This window comes from Hydra vulgaris, chromosome 04 (assembly GCF_038396675.1).
Source record: "Hydra vulgaris chromosome 04, alternate assembly HydraT2T_AEP".
Taxonomy (NCBI): Eukaryota; Metazoa; Cnidaria; class Hydrozoa; order Anthoathecata; family Hydridae; genus Hydra; species Hydra vulgaris.
This window is the reverse complement of record NC_088923.1, coordinates 48,898,588-48,921,598: the sequence shown is the minus strand read 5'-3', so window position 1 is coordinate 48,921,598 and position 23,011 is coordinate 48,898,588. Positions and strand designations below refer to the sequence as shown.

The 23,011-nt window shown below is 27.7% G+C and overlaps 2 long non-coding RNA genes across 2 annotated transcripts; both read right to left on the bottom strand.

Annotated features, from left to right (window-relative positions):
- Positions 1-1,084: 1,084 nt before the first annotated feature.
- LOC136079873 (uncharacterized) lies at positions 1,085-8,914 on the bottom strand. Its single transcript, XR_010638293.1, has 5 exons — positions 4,067-8,914; positions 2,322-3,933; positions 1,862-2,140; positions 1,296-1,392; positions 1,085-1,223 (listed from the first exon to the last, which is right to left on the bottom strand). It is a non-coding gene; the product is annotated as an uncharacterized LOC136079873 (long non-coding RNA).
- Positions 8,915-9,378: 464 nt separating this feature from the next.
- Positions 9,379-21,882, bottom strand: LOC136079872 (uncharacterized). Its single transcript, XR_010638292.1, has 6 exons — positions 20,467-21,882; positions 11,331-11,574; positions 11,027-11,111; positions 10,538-10,612; positions 10,198-10,394; positions 9,379-10,122 (listed from the first exon to the last, which is right to left on the bottom strand). It is a non-coding gene; the product is annotated as an uncharacterized LOC136079872 (long non-coding RNA).
- Positions 21,883-23,011: the final 1,129 nt, after the last annotated feature.

Here is a 23,011-nt window from a genome sequence, read left to right as displayed (position 1 = left end):
CAACCCGTAATACGGGTTACGGTCGGCCTGTTAATTTATAGTGGCTGTTTTCCACAATTTAAAGTTGCGATACCTTAACTAATACCCTGTAAGAAAAACTCCTTCAAATTAAAATAAATTAATTTACCAATTATTTAACGTTATTTGAGTAATTTACAACTGACATAGGTCATATCAGTGTATGGCCGAACCATTTTCCTAGACATTACTAAGTTCAACACAATACGTTTTTAGTTACTGACACAAAATAATAACACTTCATCATGCCTTAAATTGACGAAAGATTAAAGCTAAATTCTTGTTATATTTTTTATAACATGATCTTTAATTAATAAGAATATGAAGTGAAGTAATTTATTTATGAGTTATTAATTTTTTGGTATCCCCTTGATACATGTTTCTTTACAAAAGGAAATTGTCTTTAAAACGATAAATGCACACAACTAAATAAATTTATTATAAATAACTAAGCAACTGAGTACAAATACGTTTCAAACAAAAAAAAGTCGATTTACAATCAAACATGTGTATTAGGGTGGAGCGATTTTCATAGCAAAAAAAAAAGAGTTTAAAAACCAATATTACTGAGACACGAATCAATGTCTATTAATTATAAGATAAAAGTAAAAAATATTTTTGATTTTGATGAGAGACCTTGAGGGTCCTCTTTGGAATTTAAATTCTTGACAGGTCCTAATATTTTTGAATTTTTTTTTTCTAAACCATATCAACCTTGGACTCAAAAAAAGCAGAAAAAAATGCTTGTTTCATAAATAATAATTTTATTAGAAAAATTTTTTAGTGAAAAAAATACTTGCAAAAATATACCTTAAAATTCCCGTTTTGTTGAGGACGGGGGTTTTTAATGAAAAAAACAACTCTACATTTTTTTTTTACTCTACTTTTTAATTTTAATTTTTTTTTCAAAATCAGTATATTATTTTGCTTCTTTTAAGTATCAAATTAATATAGTTAAGAAAAAAAAAATTTAAACAATATTAGGACCCATCAAAAATTTAGAATCCAAAGGGGAACCTCAAGGGGAACTTATCTAAACTATAAAAAAAAAGAGTAAGGTTCTTTTTTCACCAAAAGATATTGATTTGCTGCTCAGGCAAATCAAATTTCAAAAATTTTCAAAATCGCTCTACCCTAATGTGTATTACAAATTGTAAAAAATATGTAAAATCTTTTATATTGCATTAATGCGTCATATGACAAACCTAAAATAAAAATTGTAACAGATAAGTAGACATAAAAGAAAAACAAAACAAACAAACTGGAAAACAATTTACCTGCTTTTTGGTAGCCTCTTGTCATACTTAAACTGCTGTCATGATGCAACTTGTCGGTGTTGTTTTATGACGTTATTTCACGTTGGCTTTTAGTAAACTTTAGTTATATTTAAAAGACATTACAATAGATTTAAATATTTTAATTAAAAAGAAAAAAAAATGCTTCAAGGAGCCAAACTAAAAACATTAAAGATAAAAAATCAAATAGATATAAATAAATTGCATTTATATAGCTAAATAGTCTTGGCTTATAGTAAATTTTAAAAGCAGTGTTTTCAATAAATTAAACTACCAATTAATTATTTTTAACAAATAGAATGTAGCATCCTATTATGATGATTGGGTAGTGAATCAATTTAACTATATTTAAGTTTAATTGGTGAAAAACAAATAAAATTTCAATTAAAAAAGACAAAAACAAACCAAATACAAACAATAGTATATTATAAAAAATTACAAATTAAAAAAAAAATTACAAAATAAAAAAAAACAAAAAAAAAGTCACCAAAGAAAAAACGGCAACAAAAAAGTTATAAATATCTTCACTGATAGAAGACATTTACAACCTTTTGGTTGCTGTTTTTTCTTCGGTGTCTCCCAACACCCCGGTATGGATGAGCCCTCCATTTGAAGGATGGCTCATCCATACCGCCATTACTTCGCCACTTATTGAAGGACCTCTCCGAGAGAGGCCCTGGGTGTTGGGAGCGATATCTTTCATATTCCTCAAATGTTAACGACAAAATTACAAATAGAAGGATATAATAAAATTTAAAAACATTTGCAATTTTTTAAAATCAAAATATAAAGCATAACCTCACCATTTTCACAGGATGAAGAGGATGCTAAAAATAAATTAAAAAAAAGTAAATTAAAAAGAGTTAAACTTGTGAGAAATTTAATTTTAATAAAAATATGAGTAAAATGCAAACAGTTTAAAAATGTCATATTTATAATAAATAATTCTTTCACTTATTGCACATAATTCTCCGTAAAAAATATATAAAATTTAAAACAAAGCCCTACCAGTTATGCTTCTACCAGACACTAAAGACAAAAAATATACCTCAGAATAATTGATAGAATTATATTTACGTATAAATAAATATTTAACTATAATTTTTTTTACCTATTCCCCTCATTTCTTCCATGAAGTTGTCTAAAGTAAGATAAAAGATAACTGAAGCTAAAACTAATTAAAACTAAACTAAAATTAACTATAAACTAAACCAAAACTAAAAAAAACTTTAAATTTTAATATCTGTACCTCAGAAGACAAAGGTCGGTTATCCAGTTTTTTGTGAAAATGAGTTATGTATGAGACCTTTTTAATTTTTTCAGTATCTACATAGGTATAAAGACTGCTTTCCTGCAACAATGTGAAACAAAGTTTGGTCAATATAAAGGGTCTGGTGTCCCCACAATGTTCAAAGGAAAAACGTCTGTAGTTCAGAAATGACTTTTCACTTTTTTTATTTAACTTTTTATTTTTGTCAAAATTATATTTCATGTGCCTCAAGACAAATTAAATAAGACAAATTAAATAAAACATAAATTTAACCATCAAGAATAAAAAAGCCAATAAAGACTAATTATTTTACTATTTACTCTCTCCTGGACAATTTCTAAAATGTGACAACTGACTTGGACTACTGAGTGTACAGATATAAATGCTTTATTTAACTATACTAATCACATAATTTATACTTAGTTTTTTTTCCAACTCTCCTAAAAGAAAAAAGAAAATAAAGCTTTAGTACTTGAAGTTTTAAAATTCCAGTTACAGTACAAATAAACAAATTCCTATTAACAATTATTTTAATAGCAAAAACACTGACTTATTTCAGTCTTCAATTCTGTGTCTAAACAATAAAAGCACTTAAATGTATAGACGTTAAAATATCTACTTAACTTTTTAAAAATAAATTCACTAAACTAATGTAACTAATACCTTCATTAGCTCTCTCTTGATCAACTAAAGAAAATAAATTTTAATTAAACTAACTTGAGGTAAAATAATAAGAAGCTGTCTTACTGAGAATTTTAAATTTCTTCTCTATTATTGAAAATATAATTTTAAGTATTACCTTAGTTAAGCCCAAGAACTATAAGTTCTTTGGCTTATTGTATAAAAATATAAAAACCTACTGTTTTACTTTTAAGTCAACAACAATATTTTAAAAAACATTTTAGTTACTTTATAAAAAAATAAAAATCCTTTTAAACATACTACCTCTCTCTTCATTGTTGTCAACTAAACAGAAAAACAAACAAACAACTGATAGTAAATTTTCCCTTTGGTAGTAGGTTATTAAATAGATTAAATAGATCAAAGATCTATAATCTGCTCTAACAGTCTACAACATTATCATTAAACTATAACTATTTTCGACAACCTGGTGTAATTTAACATTGATATATTTTTTTTCAAATGACAAAAATTATTAAAGTACATTATATAAACATAGAACAAATGTAGTGATAGTGGATTTATTCCAAAAATAGAAAGAAACTTTAGAAAAAAGCTTACTGCTTTTAAATCTACAAAAATTTCCAACTCACATTTTTTTATCTACATTTATATATAATAAAATATGAATTAATGAGTTACCAATATTTAAAGTTGATCCAGAAGCAACTAAAATAAATTATCAAATAAAAAGTTTATTTATATAATCTTGACGATAATGTTGAAATAAACAATATTTATTGCTTGAAAAGTTAAGTAACAAATGTAATTCAAGTATATTAAAATAAATATACGAAGTTACCTGTTGTGGCTGGTGCAACTGAAGTTATAACTAAATAAAAAAATATTAAATAAAAAAGCTATTTTATCTATCTTATCTATTTTATCCTGATGATTATGTTTAAATAAACAATATTTATTGATTCCTTTTAAAATAAATTAAAAAACATTACTATTTGCTGTAAAATAAAATAAAAGACATTACTACCACTTGCACCAACTGATGATGGTACCACACCTAAATGACAAAATTTATTAAAATATTTAAAACATATTCAATGCTTTAAAAGAATATTCAAAAGAAGTTTTTAAATCTACAAAATCTAAGTCCTTACTGAGTTCTACCTGTCTGTCTAAAAATATAAATTGAGATAAAATTATATACAATAAAATTGCTAATGCTACATTTGTACTCAAATAAAATCTAAATGATAAAACTTACTTAAGTCGCTGTCAGCTAGCCTGTCTAAAAAAAAATTTGTATTCTCATTAATCCTAATCTATAATCTATAAATAAACTTACTAATATAAACGATAAATAAACTTGAACTAATATAAACTATAAATAAACTACTATATACTATATAAACTAATATAAACTATAAATAAACTAATATAACTATGTTACTAATATAAACTATAAATAAACTACTATACACTATATACTTACTAAAAAGGCCTTCAGCTCCTTCTAACTGCTCTAAAAAAAATGAAAAATACTTGCTTAAAATGATCTAAAAAGACTGAAGACAAAACTGAAACACTTTACTAAAAAAGGAACATTGTACTAAAAAAAATTTTTTTACCAGTCATTTTAGTTTTAACTTCTTCTAAAAAAAAAAACAGAAAAATAAAAACAACGACCAACAAACAATTTTTAGTTTTTAAACAATGAGCAACATCAGTTCCACTTGAAACTAAAAACTTATCAGCTCTAATCGGCTGGAAGACCTTGCTTGAAAGACCGCGTGGAGTAAAGAAACGCTTTTAGAAAAGCCTAGAAAGTTCTTTATTAAAAAAGAAAGTGAAACGTCACTAACACTATTGAATTACAGTATTCATATTTAGAAGATTAGATAAATTACAGCATTCATGTTTAGATTGTACTAAAAAAACTATTTTACCAGACATTTTATTTCTAACTTCTTCTAAAAAATGAAAACAGGCTATAAAAATTAGAATAATAAAAACAACCAACAACAAACAAACGATTATTTAAATTTTTGTTTTAAACAATGAACAACATCAACTCTTCTTGAGAATAAAAGTACATCATCTCGAATTCGCAAGCTGACTTAACTTGAAAGACCGCATGGAAAATGTAACCGCGCATAAAAAAGTCTAGAAACTTCTTAAAAACTAAGAAATAGTGTATTTTACAGAATACAGAACCGTAAATAACAATACGAACAATAGGCGAAACATTAGGCGTAACTATGCGCACTATTCATTACCGTATTAATATATAGATAAAGCAGAAAGGATCACTTCTTTTAATTTTTTAAATCGTTTACTTTTTTTTGTTTTAATTTTTCATTTAGCTTTATTTTTTTTTAACAGTTTTATTATTATTATTATTTAATTAAACACCCTGTGTAAATGTTTTTACAAGGTAAAAATAGTTTAAAATATATAAAGAGTGAATAAAGTATATCACTTGGGAACGTTTTCTTCAAGAGTATTTTTGAAAATTGTTCGCTGTTGCTTTGCATTCCAACATTGAATTGCCTGTACTAAAATTTGATAAGTATCTTCAGGAATTATATTTTCTGAAAAATTATTTTTCACTTTCTTCTTATCCTGAATTAAGTTTTTCATATTTATTTTATGGATCTTACATAATTCCTTTATATCATCTAAAAATGAATATTTTATTGAACAATAGTTAAGCTGAGAATTGCCGATTGCAAAAGTTACTTTATTATTTAATAGACGGACAAATAAGTTTATTTTGTTTTGATGCATGTATGTTGATATCTCCCGAACTTTAAATAGAGAGTTTATATAGTTTTTGCTATACTTAGAGATATTAAAAAAAGACTTAACTGTATTTCTTCCAAGTTTATTAAGTCTTTGAATTGTTGACTCTCTAGCGTTGGAACTGCTAAAGATGCATATAATTAAATATGTGAATATTGGATGTACAAACCGGATACCAGATTGAATCAGAGTTTGCACTGTTGTTTGGAAATTTGATACCCTATTGTTAATATTTGTTATATTGAGTGAGAAAAAAATAGATTTTTGTGTACCTCAAATAAAGCCTAGATGATTAAGTTTTTCATTTCGTATTATTTGATGGTTGTCTTGGGTTATCTTGCAATTAGTTAATTGTCTTTTTGCGGAAAGCAACAGTTCCGTTTTGACAGCATTGAGCTTTATGCCATTTAAGTTATTGTAAATATTACACGTTCTAATCAGCCTTCCAAGACCAGATAAAGTAGAGCTAAGAAGAATGATGTCGTCAGCATAAGCAACAACACCTGTGAAGTTTCTATGTATAGAAGTACCTACAACATTATCATTTTATATAGTTTCGAGTAACTTTTTGGTGTATATGTTATATAGGTAGGGGGACAGAATGGATCTTTGTCTCACTCCTTGCTTAAGAGCAAATGAAACTGATTTGGAACCTAAGTAAGAGACAGTTGCATTACTTTTGTGGTATAAAGAAGATATAGTGTTAACTATTTGGAGAGGTAAGTTTTTATCAAAGTAAAGTTTGTCATAGAGAATATCCTAGTTGCAGCTGTCAAAAGCTTTTTCAGCATCTAACAAACATAAATAAATAGTTGACATAGCTGTTAGGGTCTATCCATGATTAATTGAAAAGTGAAAAAAACTTTTTATCCATTGCGTTAGTGCATTACACTGGGCATATTTTAAAAGTTCTACTGATATATTGAAATGATCTTGGCATTTATTTAATTTTTGGCAAGAAATAGCGACTTTTATATTTTCAGCAGTAATTACTATTTCATCAGGATTTTCAAAGGTGGAAATTGACGATAAATAGAACTATGATTTAACCTTTCAGTGTTTAATCATTTTTCAAATATAGTAGCAAATATCAATTCTTTATCCTTTTTATTGTTTACAGCAAAAAGTTTTGGATTTGAATTCTTTTTTATTCACTTAAAAACATTTCAAAAGTTTTTTGGATTAGAGTTTTTTAGTTTTTCAATTTTTATGTATTGTTGATTTAGTTTATTGTTTTAGGCTGCTTTGACGGCTTTACAGAAATTCTTCCGAACAAAGACGTATCGATTAAAGATAGAAGAGGTGGAGTCTTTTACGAATCCCGTTTCCCTCCATTTTTGAAAATAATGTGAAAGAATTTTTTTACTTCGAGTTAACTGGGGAGTCCACCAGGATTTTGAATAAGCAGATTGTTTTTTTGACTTTAAGTGTTCTCTAAGAGTTCATTTTTAAAATTACCAATAAGGTTAAGATTATTAAAACTGGTATTTAAGTGATCCTTATATAAGTTTATAAAGTCTAGATTATTCCAGAGATATCTTGGAATGCTAAAATCCTTTGTTATTTTATTTGTATTTTCTTGAGATTACTGACCTTTAAGTCCAATTGAAATCGATAGCGGCAAGTGATCACTTTTATTTTGAAAAGAAGGAGAAATAACGTACATTTATATACTAGAAGAGATGTATGCTTTAAAATAGCTATATAATCAATATACGATGAGTTTGGTAATGTAAGATGTCGACAAGTAATTGCAGGACCAGACCCTTTAGTTACATCGCCTAATTCTAATTCTTTTGATTCAATTTGTTCAGATCAAAGAATAATTATTTCTCTTAGATCTAGTTCTTTCTAATAGATCGTATATTCCGTGCGGAAATAACTGGAAATCTCCAAGAATAATTACTTCGCCATCACCCTCATGACTGTTTATAATTCCTTTAAGTATATCTAATTGACTTTTGTATTTTTCCAATGATGTTTGATTGTTTCGTGAAGAGGTTAGATAAATGCCAACTACAATAATGTTGATATAATTTTATTGCAAATATATTATCATCTTCATAAATAGATATGATATTTTGAAATTGATTTTTTCGTATGAAAAAGGCATTTCCACCAAAAGATTGACCCTGTTCATGTTTATTTGTTTGGCTGAAATATAATGAATAGGAGTTTTTACAGATGTTTTTGATTAAAGAATATTCAAGTTTTGATATCCAGTGTTCGCACAGAAATGTTATATCATGAGAAATTATTAGGGTCTCAGTATATTTAATATTTGTTTTAAGTCCCTGACAATTAAATGTACACAAACTAAACGTTTTCAGAAGATTTTCTTCCTTTAATATGTTATTTAAAGCCATTTTAATTAGGAATCTTTTTTCTGGTTCAAGTTAGATACAAAATGTTGATCCACATTAGAAAATATGCGCCTTTTCCGAAACGGTTTAATAATGATATTATTATCCCATAATGAAGGGTTAAAAATTTTATATTTTTCTGAAATACTTATAGAAACTCTATATGATCTATTAAATTCGTTTTCTCTGTTTAATGTAATTGATATTGGTGTGATAATGATAATTCAGTTTCCTTATACCGTTAAAGCTGTTCTTCGTTAATTTGGTTGCTTACACCACCTATAAAAAACTTCAAAATTACGAATTATTCAATTACAAGCAATAGTTTCATTCCCCGGAATTTTTGTTCCAAACATAGGCTCCAATAATTTATGTTTTTTTTTTGAAGAGTAGAATAATTGTTTAGCGGGCAGGTTTATTATTTTTGCCAACTAAAATAAAACTATTTGAATTATTACACAGGTCAACAAAAAAAAATTTTTTTTCTGGTGCCGAGCAAACAATTTGTTTTTTGTATAGCATTTCTCATTTTGATTTCAAATATGTAACTCTTTTTTTACCATCAGGTCAAGTTGTAAAGATATTTAGGTTCAAATCTTAAGTATTTAGGGTAAAGTCCCTAATATTGGCGAAAAAAAAGTTATTCAAAAGTATGTCAACCTGGGTCTCAAAAGAAGCGTATTTTCATAGAGATTTTAGAAAACATAAATATATTTTTCCTTAAAATTTATTGACAAAAAAATATGTGAAAAAATGCTAAAGACTCTTAAAAAAAAGTCAACAGATTGTTATTCACCAAAAATACACAAAATACTTATTTTTATTACAAATGAATAACATTTTTAAAATCTCTATGAAAATACGCTTCTTTTGAGACCCAGGTTGACATACTTTTGAATAACTTTTTTCCCGACAATATTAGGGACTTTACCCTAAATACTTAAGACTTGAACCTAAATATCTTTACAACTTGACCTGATGGTAAAAAAAGAGTTGCATATTTGAAATCAAAATGAGAAATGCTATACAAAAAACAAATTGTTTGCTCGGCACCAGAAATTTTTTTTTTTTTGTTGACCTGTGTAATTATTGCAAAAATTCAAATAATACAAAATAATACTTAATGAAAAAAAGTATATTATTTGAAAACATAAATTTTACTAACAATGCATTTCTTCACTAGAGGATCTACTAACTTCTTGTCCATTATCAGTAAATCCTCATGTGTCAAAATAGGTAATATAATATCCTATGGAAGCTGACATAAACTTGCATTTATGTCTTGGTCTCGTTGCCCTAGGCTATGTAAAATAGCAGAATGGACTTTTAAAGTTTGTTTTATGTCTTCCATTTGTGTCAAAATTGCAGTTAATATTGTGTTAGTCTGAATAGTACTTGCAGCTTTAAAATAACAAAAAAGCATTATTTTTGAAAAATAAATTTTTAGATTAGATAATTTTGATAATTATGACACTCATTAATAACTTATAAATAACAAACAAGTTCAATAACTTATTAACTTTTTTTTCCTGTACTAAAATAAAAAGGAAGATATGAAAGATAAATTTTTTTTCTGGTAATTTTTTTTCATTATTAATACAAATTATGGAAAAAAAGTATTTTTTAGTTTTATTAAAAAATTGGCTTAACAATAAATATAGAAAAAAACATAAAAGCATACTGTTAGCAGAGGAACTGGAAGCTGGCATATATGTCTTATTTTCAAAAACAGTTGCTAAATCAAGTGTAACTAGCATAATCAAAACATAAATTAAAAAACAAACATAATTGTTAAAACATATTAACTCACTATTATGACAAGTAATTTCAATATCACACTCATTCCAATCAGATTGCCTGAAAATATCAGAACGTTTTACTGATAAAAATGAAGGATGAGCTGGCTTTGGTATAATTTGAATTGGAGATGAACATTCTGGTTTGGGTAAAAAAGTAGATTTTTCTATATGTTTCAATTTTTTGTGCACAGGAATAACTTTCTTGCTCCTAATAAAAAGAAGAAAGAAAGATATACATATATAAGTTTATGTATATATATATATATATATGTATATATATATATATATATATATATATATATATATGTATTTGGTAATATTAACAATAACATCACTAATACAAAAGATTACTGTTCAATAAACTCTTCACTGCTATCAGAGTCAACTTCGCTTGTGTCGCTTTTATCAGCTTGTAAAACATTTATTCTAAATATTTTTAAAATTATTTAAAGAAATTAATAAATTATTTGAGTAGACACTGCTGCATATATAAACATATAGCACTATATATATATAAGTATAAATATACCAAATATATAAAACATATGTATGTATATATAAAGATGTGGCGGTATGGTATTGCAGGTTTGTAAGTCTCAAAAGACAGAAATTACCAAAAAGAAGTAGTCTGTTAGGTTAGCAGGTTGACAAGACAACTATTAGTTACAAAAAAACTAACTTTTATTTGGACTACTACAATGTCTCTCTTTGTAAGATCAAAGAGGCAGGAAGGAAACTTTCTGCTTACTTCCTTATTTACTATTTTCTAACTGCTATGTTCTTCAAGAATATTTAGTACAGTTTTTGTAGACTAAACTAAAAAAATTTTATGGAACTCACCTCCTTCGTTTTTTGTTATTTTCAACTTCATGGTTCTAAGTGTCTTCAACCAATATTGCTTTCTGGCGAGCCTCGGAAAGTGAATCTAAAACAACATTATTTTTTAATATTAATGTTTGTCCATGACTTGGAATGACTTTTATAGACTTGTTTCATCAGTTTAAATGTGAAATGACATGTTTAAAATATAAATATTAACAACTTGAAAAATAATTTATATCAAAGTACAACTTCATTTTTTAACCATATGTATGAGACATGCAAAATAAAAATTTATATAATTATAAAAAAAAAAAACAGTTACCAGCAGTAGCCAAAATTTGTGCAGTATAAGTAGGCCAATTTAACTCTGCCTCTAAGCATCGACTTTTTGCCTTTGAAACACTTTCTGGATTTTTTAGAGGAGGCCAGTAAATCTTGACTAAATGATGCTTTATAAATCGCATAGGAATATCACTCAGTAAGGTACCAGCAGCAATCCAGTTTAATGGAAGAAAATCTGTTTCATTACTCTCATCAAATGAAACAATTGCTCAAGACATTTTAATCTAATAAAATAAGCATCACAATCAACCAACATTACAATAGCATAATTTTTATAAAACATTAGTGATGTGCCTGGTACCCGGTTCAGACCTGGGGACCCCGTAATTCTGCAGTACCCGGCACCGGGTATCATAAAAGAAAATTTTAATAACAACTACCTTAAATAGTGTATATGTTTAAGTGGTACTTTAAATTGTTTTGAAATATTATTAACAGGATTGCTTTTAGTTTTAACTTTACCTAATAAACTTCTTGATATAAGTCTAAGAGTGTTATAAAGTCAATAACCATTTTTTTATGTGATTTAATTTTAATTTTAACGCTCTTGATGATTTTTGCATTAACGAGGTAAGACGGCAAGTTATTCCAAACATTAACAACCTATTAATTATTATTTAATATTAGGAAACTTGATGTATAAGGCAAACTCAATTAGTGCAAATTAATCAGCATTATTTTGTGAAAACAATTCGACCCTAGAGATTTTTCAAGATATTATAGGGTAATTCCATGTCAATTGAGCCAGGCCATGTCACCATACATCTCAGATTTTGCTGAATTTTATACAGTTGAGAGTACTTAGTAAAACAAGAAATTCTTGAAAATTTTAGCTTCTAGCTCCAAGAGGATCCTGAAATATGATCATTTTACTTTCAACTGATCTTGGCCAGGCCCCTCTTGTCCTTTCAGAATTGAGAACTTTGTTTAAAGGTTCCAAGTCACATAGCTTGAAAAATATTTGATATTTTGACTTAAAAATTTGTACCTGGCTATTTTCAGGGTTGAAGAATCCAATGAAATAATCAAAAATATAAAAAAATATTTTTAAGTACCTGTAATTATCAATTTAAATAAATATAGGCAATTTTTTATATACCTGATTTTGGTGCTCAAGAAACCTACGTGGCCTTGATGATATCAAAAAAATTTTTTTTACACATTATTCTAAATTTTATGATCTTTCACAAAACATAAGAATTTTGATCTGCAAGTATATGGATTTCCATATATGGATAACAGGGCACAGGCCCCTCTTTTTTGTAGCGGAATCTTGCAATACATTTTCCACTACCTTTCAGACTAGCTAGAGCTATGAAAATTTCTGTATTTATATAGTGTTGATAAAGGAGCATTTTTAAATTAAAAAAGGGTCCAAGAGACTAGGGGAGGGGGCTGGGGGCACGTGCCCCACTTTTTTGAGCAGAATCGTGAGATGGATTTTTCACGATCTTCCAGACAAGCTGCAGCCCCGAAAACTTTCAGCATTTGTGTAGTCCTGATGAACATGCGTTAAAATTGTTTCAGGTCAGACGACCAGATAGTCCATGGGGCTGGGGCACCTGGGTCCATGCCCCACTTTTTTTTCTCAAAAAAATTTTTTTTTTTCTTTAAAACTTATTTAAGATAACTTTAAAACTATTGTCTTCAAATTTTTTTTTAGATTTTCATTTTGAACAAAGTTAAACATTTCATATGTTTAACAATGTTATCAATGTTTTCCCAAAAATTTAGGAAACATTGATAACATTGCTTCCCAAATTTTGTGATTTATATTTGTTCCATTTGGTTTTGACCATTCTATGTTCAATAATCTTTTAAAAATGTTTTAAGAAACTTAATGTTTATAAGAATTTTGGTTTGCATGTATAAGATTAAAAACAGTCTAAAGTAATGATTTTAACAGAATTTTATTTTGTATAATTTAAAATTTGAATTAAAAAAGAAAAATACATTTTGCTAATTCTAAAATGGTAACAGCAAGTTGTTAACAGAAACAAAAAACATCATGTCATTACACTAGTATAGAAGAAATTTGTTACCTATTAAAGTCATCATTAACATTTTTAACATTAACAAATTGAGTATAATTAAACTTTGTGAAAAGGAAACTTTTTTTTTTGCCAAAGTAAGATAAGATAGGTTTCTCATTTTTAAATTAATCTCAAATTGTTTTTAGTGTTACAGTAAGAATGGATTCATGTGATTTTGGAAAAAAGTTAAATGATACTTGTCATAAACTAAGTTATTGTAGAAAGATTGATTTAAAGAAATTTGATTGCTATAGAGAAGATGCCAGAGAAGAATTTATTTGGAGATCTGGAATAACAGATGATAAAATTTTAACAATCTGCCTTCATCATGCAAAGATTTTTGGTACACACTTTGAAAAGAAGCACGCAAAATGTTGTAATTTATTGGACAAGCATAAATCAAAAAAAAAAGCAATCAAAGGTAAATATTGTTGATAAAAAATTATTGTAAAATCTTTTTTGAATAATGAAATTAAAATCTACTAGTTTATAAAAGTTTGAAAAAAAGCTGATCTGGTTATGCATTATATATTGAAATAAGTACAAATAATTTTCATATTGATAGGTAATTACTAAAATCAAATTGTTCTTTTCATTTCAGGGAGTCATGTAATAACATTAGACATGGCAAAACAATTAAGAATTAACTTTCCGAATGTTGTGCCTGGATATCAACTTTGTCGGAGCTGCTTTGATGCTATAATCAGTAAATTTCATGAACAAGATAATTGTGAACTTGAAGAATCTATATCATGTGGTACTTCTGAAAAGTCACGAGAGACATTAAATGTTAGTTTGGAAACAATAGGTGTATCCCCTATAAAACTTCATAGCATTCCAAAGCATCAGCGGTTATCTGTTGCTAAAAGTAAAGTTATAAAAACAATGTTAAGATTGTTGGAGCATCAGGCACTCATTCTGTTTGTGTATGTACCCTCCATCAAAATGCAATACTCTTGACCAATGCTATGCAAATAAAATGTACTTACAAAGATCTGATGACAAAAGTTGTTTGTGATGTGACAAGTAATGAGTGTATGGTTCATCGATGTCCGAACTGTCCAGGTATAGTTTCTTTAAAGCAGTTTCTGGATGCACAACTAATTGACAATGACGAGGAGGTGCCATTCAATCAGTGGCAGAAAACAGACAGAACAACATTGATCTATCAGACAACAACAATGGAAGAATACAAATTGATGTTATCAGAGGCAATAAAAAAGTTAACAGCTCATTCCTACATTGCAAATTGTCAAGCAAGATATCTAAAGCAACAAAAGGAAAATTTAGCAAAAGACTGCTGTATTGTCTTAGTTGACTTTGCAGAAAACTTCACTTTTGTGATTCAAGATGAAATCCAAAGTTACCATTGGTGCAAAAGTCAATGCACATTGCACCCCGTTGCCCTCTATTTATTAAACGAAAATGACCAATTTGAAGAAAAATCGTTTTGCTTCATGTCAGAAGATAATGAGCATGACACTGGTTTTGTGTATGAAGTTCAAACACAAATAGTTAACTATTTAAAAGAATATCATCCTAAAATTTCAAAGGTTCTTTATTTTTCTGATGGTTGTGCTGCACAGTATAAAAATCACAAAAACCTTTACAATATCTGTCTCCATAAAAATGATTTTGACATTGATGCAGAGTGGACATTTTTTGCTACAAGCCATGGTAAGTCACCATGTGATGGTATTGGTGGCACTGTAAAACGATTAACTACAAATGCAAGTCTACAAAGGCCCATAAATGACCAGATATTGAATTGTAACAAATTGTTTGACTACTGTACTAACAATATTATAGGGATTATTTTTTTCAAGATTGAAAAAGAAAGACTGACAGAATTGCGCACCACTTTGAAAACACGTTTTGAGCTAAGTAGAACAATTCCTGGAACTAGGAGCTATCATCAATTTAAACCAGAATCTATAGATACTATTAGCTTTAAACGAACAAGTGAAGATGTTCATATAACAGGCATTTTTTCTTTTTCTGAAATTCAAAGTTCTCAAAATGATCAGCAAATTAACATTGATGCCTTGAAATTGGGTGAATTCATTATGTGTAAATATGATGCGTTTGATTGGATTGGTATGATTACCATAACATCTTGCTCTATATTGATAATATAGAGCAAGATGTTATGGTAACGTTCATGCACCCGCACGGTCCTTTTAATTAATTTTTCTGGCCATCTAGAGTAGATGAGTGTTGGGTGCCAATTACCAACATAACTTGTATAATTGATGCACCTGTAACAACAAATGGACGTTTTTATACTTTGACCGTCGATGCATCTAAGATAATCTTAACATTATCTTGACTTTCTTTTTTTTGTATTTTATTTTGTAAATAATGAAGTAAAACGGAACAAGTATAAAGCAATAAAAATTTTTAAATACAATATTTTCAAAGTTATCTTAAATTTAAGACACATTTGTGTTTTAAATTTAAGATAACAAATGCTGAAAGTTTCAGAGCTGCAGCTTGTCTGGAAGATAGTGAAAAATCCATCTCAAGATTCTGCTCAAAAAAGTGGGGCACATGCCCTCAGCCCCTTCCCCTAGTTTCTTGGGCTCTTTTTTAATTTTAAAATGCTCATTTATTGAAACTATATAAATACAGAAATTTTCATAGCTCTAGCTAGTCTGAAAGGTAGTGGAGAATGTGTTGCAAGATTCCGCTACAAAAAAGAGGGGCCAACCCTAAATAAAATTTTATTAAAGTTAGTATAGATGCATCTGAGGAATACTTTCAAACCCATTTTTAAATGGTAACTTTACATACTTACAATCTAAATCTGCAATCGAGAATATTTTATTAAAAAAGGATACCTTCTCTGCAAAAAAAATTGAAAGCAAGTCAGAGTTCATTGGATTTGTAAAAATGGTTGTAAAAGTTCATATTTTTGAAAAACAATATAGGCTTCATTGCATTCACTATTTGGAACTTGTAAAAAATTCCTTATAACACCAACTTTACCGTTTACTTTAAAACAATCATTAATCAAAGCAAAAAACTTACCACTATTAAACTGTTTATATTGCAAACAGTGACGATATGATATAGGAACTGGACCTTCAGTGTGAAGCTTTTTAAAAACATTTTTTTTCATTACAAACTTGATTAGTGGGATTCAAATGCCCTTAAAAAATGTTTCTCACAATTTGTAAGCACAAAAACTGAGGTCGTCGCATTTATTAATCTTCCAAGATAACTTTCATACGGAAAAGAAAAGACTTTATCTAAAGCACCCTAACGATTAACATCATCTGGAGTAATTCCATGTCGAAACAACCAGACCATGCAGCCCTATGTACTTGGATTTTCTTTATATTTTTACCATAGTTAGTACATTATAAAATAAGATAAATCCCAAAATTTCAAGGTCTAACTCGCAACGGTTCGGGAGTAATGGTTGTTTAAATTTTGGCTACTATTATTGTTTCGGTCATTTTCCGCCATTTTTAAATTTACATTTCTCCTTATAAAACCAAGTCTTTATGTGAATTCTACATGTGAATTCTAAAAATAAGTGACGTAGCTAATCTCAAGGTGAGGAATTTGAATATACAAATAAAAAACTCATTTTATAATTAAAAAGTACCTAAATATCACTTATAAACATTAAAAGAATGGACACCTGCCCCAGTAAAAATTTTAGGTGTGCGGTAAATTTTTTAAGCTTAAAATTTCAAATTAGATCATTGTATGTTTGAAGAACATTGTGCGAAAAAATCATTTCTGCCATATACATAGTTTTGTAAATATTTTACTTTTGTAGTATAAATGTATATATATTGCCATAGTACTTTAGGAAAAATGATAATTCGTATCTAAATCGAAGTGTTTCTTAAGTTATGAAAGTTTTTTTAATGTATTTTTTTATTTCTTTTTTGTTTCCTTGTCTTTCTTAATTATCAAAGTTTAATTGCTGAATTCAGACATATTCATCTAACTTAAATGTTGTAATAATCCTACATAAATAATGTAATTATTACTTGTGCATTTTTAAATTTGCAAGTATAACATTTTAAAATTCATTATTAAAATGATTTCATGTGATATTGGTAAAGTTTTGAAGTCAGAATGCCATAAAACCTCATATTCTAGAAATAAAGAGATTTTTTTACTACATAACCTAGACACTGATACTCGTCAAAACATTTTATGGAGATCTGAGTTGCGTGCTTGTGAAAAACTATTCAGCATTTGTAATCACCATTTTCACTACTTTCAAAAAAGATTTGAAAAGAAAAATGGCAATTGTTGTAATGTTTATAAAGTGCATAAAAAAAATAAATAAAAGGTAATTTGATTTCAAATATATGAATACTATCTGTAAAAGTATACAACACGTATCTTAAATATCCTTTTTTTTAAGGTAAATTTACAATATCTTTAATGTTGGCTAGACAATTTGAGTCATTAGGATTAAGAGTTTTACCTGGCTGGAAGTTTTGTACTAGCTGTAAGTCAAAGGCAGTTTTATCAGTAGAACACCCTAGTGAAAATGAAGTAAATGAAATATCAATAGAAGAAGATAAGCCATTTACTCATATTAATTTATCCCAGGAAATTTTAGGAGAATCTCCTATTAATTTAAATTCTGTTGCTTTACATCAACGTGTTGCATCTGCAATGAAAAAATATAAAAAATCAATAAAAAAGATTGGTGAAGATTAAGCAACCCATTATGGAATAAGTAAATCGCATTGTATAGATAATTCTACTGCGTCTTATTCGAAAACAGATCAAAATATAGCATCTGGTCTAAATAAACTGACACTATTGATGAAAGAAAAGATAAATGCTTCTGACTATAAAAATAAATTAAAAAATCTCACTTTAACTCCTGATTCTTGGTCTAGAGACTATGCTTCTAACTACTTTAAAGTTAGTGTGAATGCTATTCGAACAGCACGTTGTATGAAACAGGAGAGTGGCTTACTTTCATTCTCATTGGACAAAATTGGAAAAAGTGTTCCACTCAATGTTGTGTCCATTGTTCCAATTTTTTATGAAGATGATGAATACTCACGAACAATGTCTGGTAAAAAAGATTATGTAAGTGTTGGAAAAAGAAAAAATAACAGAATACAAGTACAAAAACGATTGAAATTGTGTAACCTGAAAGAATCGTACAGCCAATTTGAAGTTATAAATCCAGGGATTAATCTTGGAATTTCTAAATTTTGCAGTCTGCGTCCTAAGTGGTGTGTAAGTGTTGGAGCCTCAGGTGCTCACTCAGTTAGTGTAGGTGTTTATCATCAAAATGCAGTTTTTCTTTTATATGCAATGAAATGGGATTTAACTTATAAACATTTAATGAAAAAGGTTCGTTTTCAGTTATAAGTGTGTTTAATGTACATTATAAGTTAGGAAATCTAAAAAATGATATCAGTTTATACGGAAATTATATTTGATATTACTTTTAATTTTAAATTATTATTATCATGATTTTAGTTATTATTATAATTGTTTAATGATTATAAATGAAAATGTAACAGTAAATTATGATAAATAAACTTGTTTTTTAGGTGGTTTGTGACATTTCAAAAAATGAGTGTATGGTTCATAGATGTTTGAGTTGCCCAGGAACAGATGCCTTACAGCTATTTCTTCTTAGAGAGTTTGAAGAACTTGATTTTGATGACAAGTTAAGTTTTAATCAATGGCAAGGTACTGACAGTTAGCAGTGAAGTGTATTGATGAACTAACAGCTCACTCGTATATTTTTAAATTTCAAACAAAGTTTCTTAAAGATTTAAAACTCAAATTGAATAAAAAAGAGTGTATCGTGCGATACACTCTTTTTTCATAAAAATTTGTTTTTCAACAAATTCATAATTTTCTGAAAAGTCGCTATCTGCGATAGCGACTTTTCAGAAAATTATGAATTTGTTGTGCAAGATGAGATCCAAAGTTATCATTGGTGTAAATCTGGATGCACCCTTTACCCAGTTGTTTTATTCTATAAAGTAGATGGCATTATTTTACACAAATCATTTTCTGACGATACGATACGATTTTTCTATCAAATTCTGACTATTTTATGTAATTATATCAAAGAAACCCTTCCTTTAATTTTCAAATTGTATTACTTTTCTGATGGATGTGGAGGACAGTATAAAAATTATAAAAATTTTGTAAATCTATGTCATCACTCAGAAGATTTTTTATTGGAAGCTGAATGGATATTTTTTGCAACCAGTCACGGTAAATCTTCTTGCAATGCAATAAGCAGTACAGTAAAACGAACAATAGCAAGAGAAAGTTTGCAACGTCCAAAGAAAAATCAAATACTAACAATCGATGCAATGTTTGAATTTTGCACTCAGAAAATGCTCACAATAAAGTTCTTTAAAATTGATAAAGAAACTATGGTTAATGTTAGAGCTATGCAAAATAAACAATTTGAGAAGGGAAAAAATATACCAGATACTCGAGGATTTCACCATTGCATACCAGTTTTGAAAACATTTATGTTATTCAAAAAAACTAGTAACGATATAAATCCAAAATTTATTAATATAACTAAAAAATCAAGTTATCAAAATTTAAGTTTAATAAATTTTGAGCTAATGCAGAAGTACGAATATTACGCATGTATATATGACTCGTTTTGGTGGATTGCAGTTGTCGAAGAAAAAGATGAAGAATACAATGATATAAAAATGAAGTTTATGAATCCACACGGTCCATCTGAACAGTTTTTCTGGCTGAAAAGAGATAATTATCGTTGGATACCAATCACCAATGTAATAACATTAATAAGTGCACTAACAATAATATCAGACAAATACGAACTTTCAAAAAAAGATTTTAACAAAATTAATAAGTATATATTTGTAAATCAATAATTTTTTAAAGGATATATTATAAAAAATTGTATATCAATTCAAGTATGCATTATTTTTAATTATTTTGAATACTACGATAAGCGAAATATACTATATACTTTAAATAAATATACTTTTTAACATAATCAAGATAATTTTCACAAAGGACTTAAAAGAATATGTACAGCAACAGATAAATCCATAAAGTTTAAATAAACATTATTTGGCAAGGTACCTTTTATAACTACCAGTGTATAAAAGAAACTGACGTAATTCAGTAGCTTTCCAGTGTTAAAATTCCCATATTGAGCGAGATTTGCGTGAAAATTCTTTTGGTAAATGATGTTTAAATAAAACTAGTTTTTCAGATAAGGTTGTTAATGATGTTTTTGATAAACTTTGATTTTTTTACTCCCATGCACCCATTGATTAATCATTCTTCTAACTACTCCTAAGCATACTAAATGCATATAATCAAGTGGAAAAAATTAAACCATTCCAAATGATAAATCTAAAAATGGAGATACCAAGTTATCAATGTGATGCTTTTTATCTGCTTGCATATGAAAACTTTCGTCAGTTCTAAACTGGAGCTGATAAATTAGTAAGAATAATTTTTCCAAACCATTGACCTTTTTGTAAACATTGCTCACAGCTATGATATGCAGTATGAGGTTTAATACACTTTTAAAATGCTTTTGCAGTGGCATCGCATATTACTGCATCTAGTTTTACGATAAATTTATGACCTTTATTATCCTCATATGGTGACTTTTCTAGATATTTCAATTCTGCTACAAAGTCTTTCAAATAGTCAGTTACTGGATTAGGTTTACTGTTACCGCAAAATAAGGCAATCAGAAATACATTATCTGAAATTTCCTAAAGCTACCAAGAATTGGCCAAATACAAGAATTAGAGCTTTTAAAAATTGGTATCTCATCAATTTTAATATGCAACTTAAGTTCCTTTAATTCTGGATTTTGAGGAAACATTATTAAAAACTTTGATAACCAATATTTAATACCAAAATAAAAGTATTCTCCTCCTGCAACATTTTTTATATCAATTTTTCTTTGAGTATGATGAAGACTCCTGGCATCTTTTGGTACACTTGGGACAAGTGGTTTCAAAATCTTCAGTAAATGTGTAGTTGCATGCTGTGAAATATTAAAAGACACTGCCCAATTTGCTAAGTTTTCATTGAAACTAGTTAAATTGGAGTCATTACTTTTAGAAAAAAAGTTAAATCACTATCACCATAATCTTCATCAGTTGTATCTGATACACAAGCACAACATTCATTTTTGTCTGAACAACAGCTATTTACTTTGTTTATTACACTTGCATGGAACTGAGTCTTTAAATTCATGCTTTTATTTAATGTTGCAAATTCATGGATAAAATTATTTTGATAATTTGTAAAGTTTGTATTTGTTGTAATAGTTTTATGTGTGTTACAAATACTTTCTGGTACATTGCAGCTATATTCATGATCATTTGAGCTTGAGACATTATGGTAACTTTTACCCAAAACTTGGTTTTCAAATTGATGTTGAACTTGTGATATAGCAGTGTTTATTTTGTTCCACTTAATGCGATAATTATATGAAAAAGGCATTAAACTATCCATTATATGATTTTATATTCTAAATTTATATATTTTTTTAAAGAATTTAAAAAAAGTATTTAATAAATATTCAAAGAAAATGTGATAATTATTTTATTAGTACAGGCAAATAAAGTTAAACGTTAAAACACCTAATAATTTTTGTTATTATTTACTATTATTTACAAATAATTTACATTATAATTTAAACATTTTTTCCTATAAAACCTTATACTGTAACTTAAAATATCAGTTACAGTATTTATAATATAAGTAATATATTATTAATTATATAACTTAAAGAAAACGTAATACGTTATGTATTTATAAATAACATGTAAAGTTAAGATATGACAGTGTTACTTAGTAAAACATTACCATATTTTGTAAAGTGACATTGAAATTTGCTTGAACATATCAGTTTAAAATTTATTTACATACTATGTAAATATTTTTTTACAAAAATACAATAAAAAAACCAAATGAAGTTCCTGTGTATATTTACTCTAAATGCTTACTGCATATGACATTTTAAAAGAATTTTGTAATTTTATTTCAACAAAACTTTTTAATAAAAACGATGCCAAAAAAAACAGCTTTGATTAGAAAATACATGCTACCATTTAACCACGCGTCTCATCAATACAAACCAGCCGCAAACCATTTACGGAAGCCCCATGCCGATCCCGGTAAAAATCCAGATTTATTTGCAGCATTATTTTCACACAATATACGGGACCCATCTGGCACCCAGAACAAATCCCAGCCCGAACCCAGTCCTAGTAATCCCAGCTAGGATGTTTGCATGAGTATTTAAAAACTCTAACCCCGCAGTTAGAGTTTTTAAATACTCATGCAAACATTCTTCAGTTACTTGAAATTGCAGTTATTTAAAAAAAATTTTGTTCCCATAGACGAAAAGCCTGCCAGGTATTCAAAGTTCATCAAAAATTTTCTGGCTTGCATTGATTAAAACCGGCGAAAACTAATAAAAAATAAATCAAACAGTTAATGTTTACTCCAAAACATTTATTTTTTCAATTTAATAATATGTTCGTGTAATATATTCATTATCTTACAAATACTTGTAAACAGTTGTTAACAAGCACTTTTCACCCTTTTGGAAAAAGAGTTTGTAAATAATAATTTAATAACTTATCATAAACCCGAT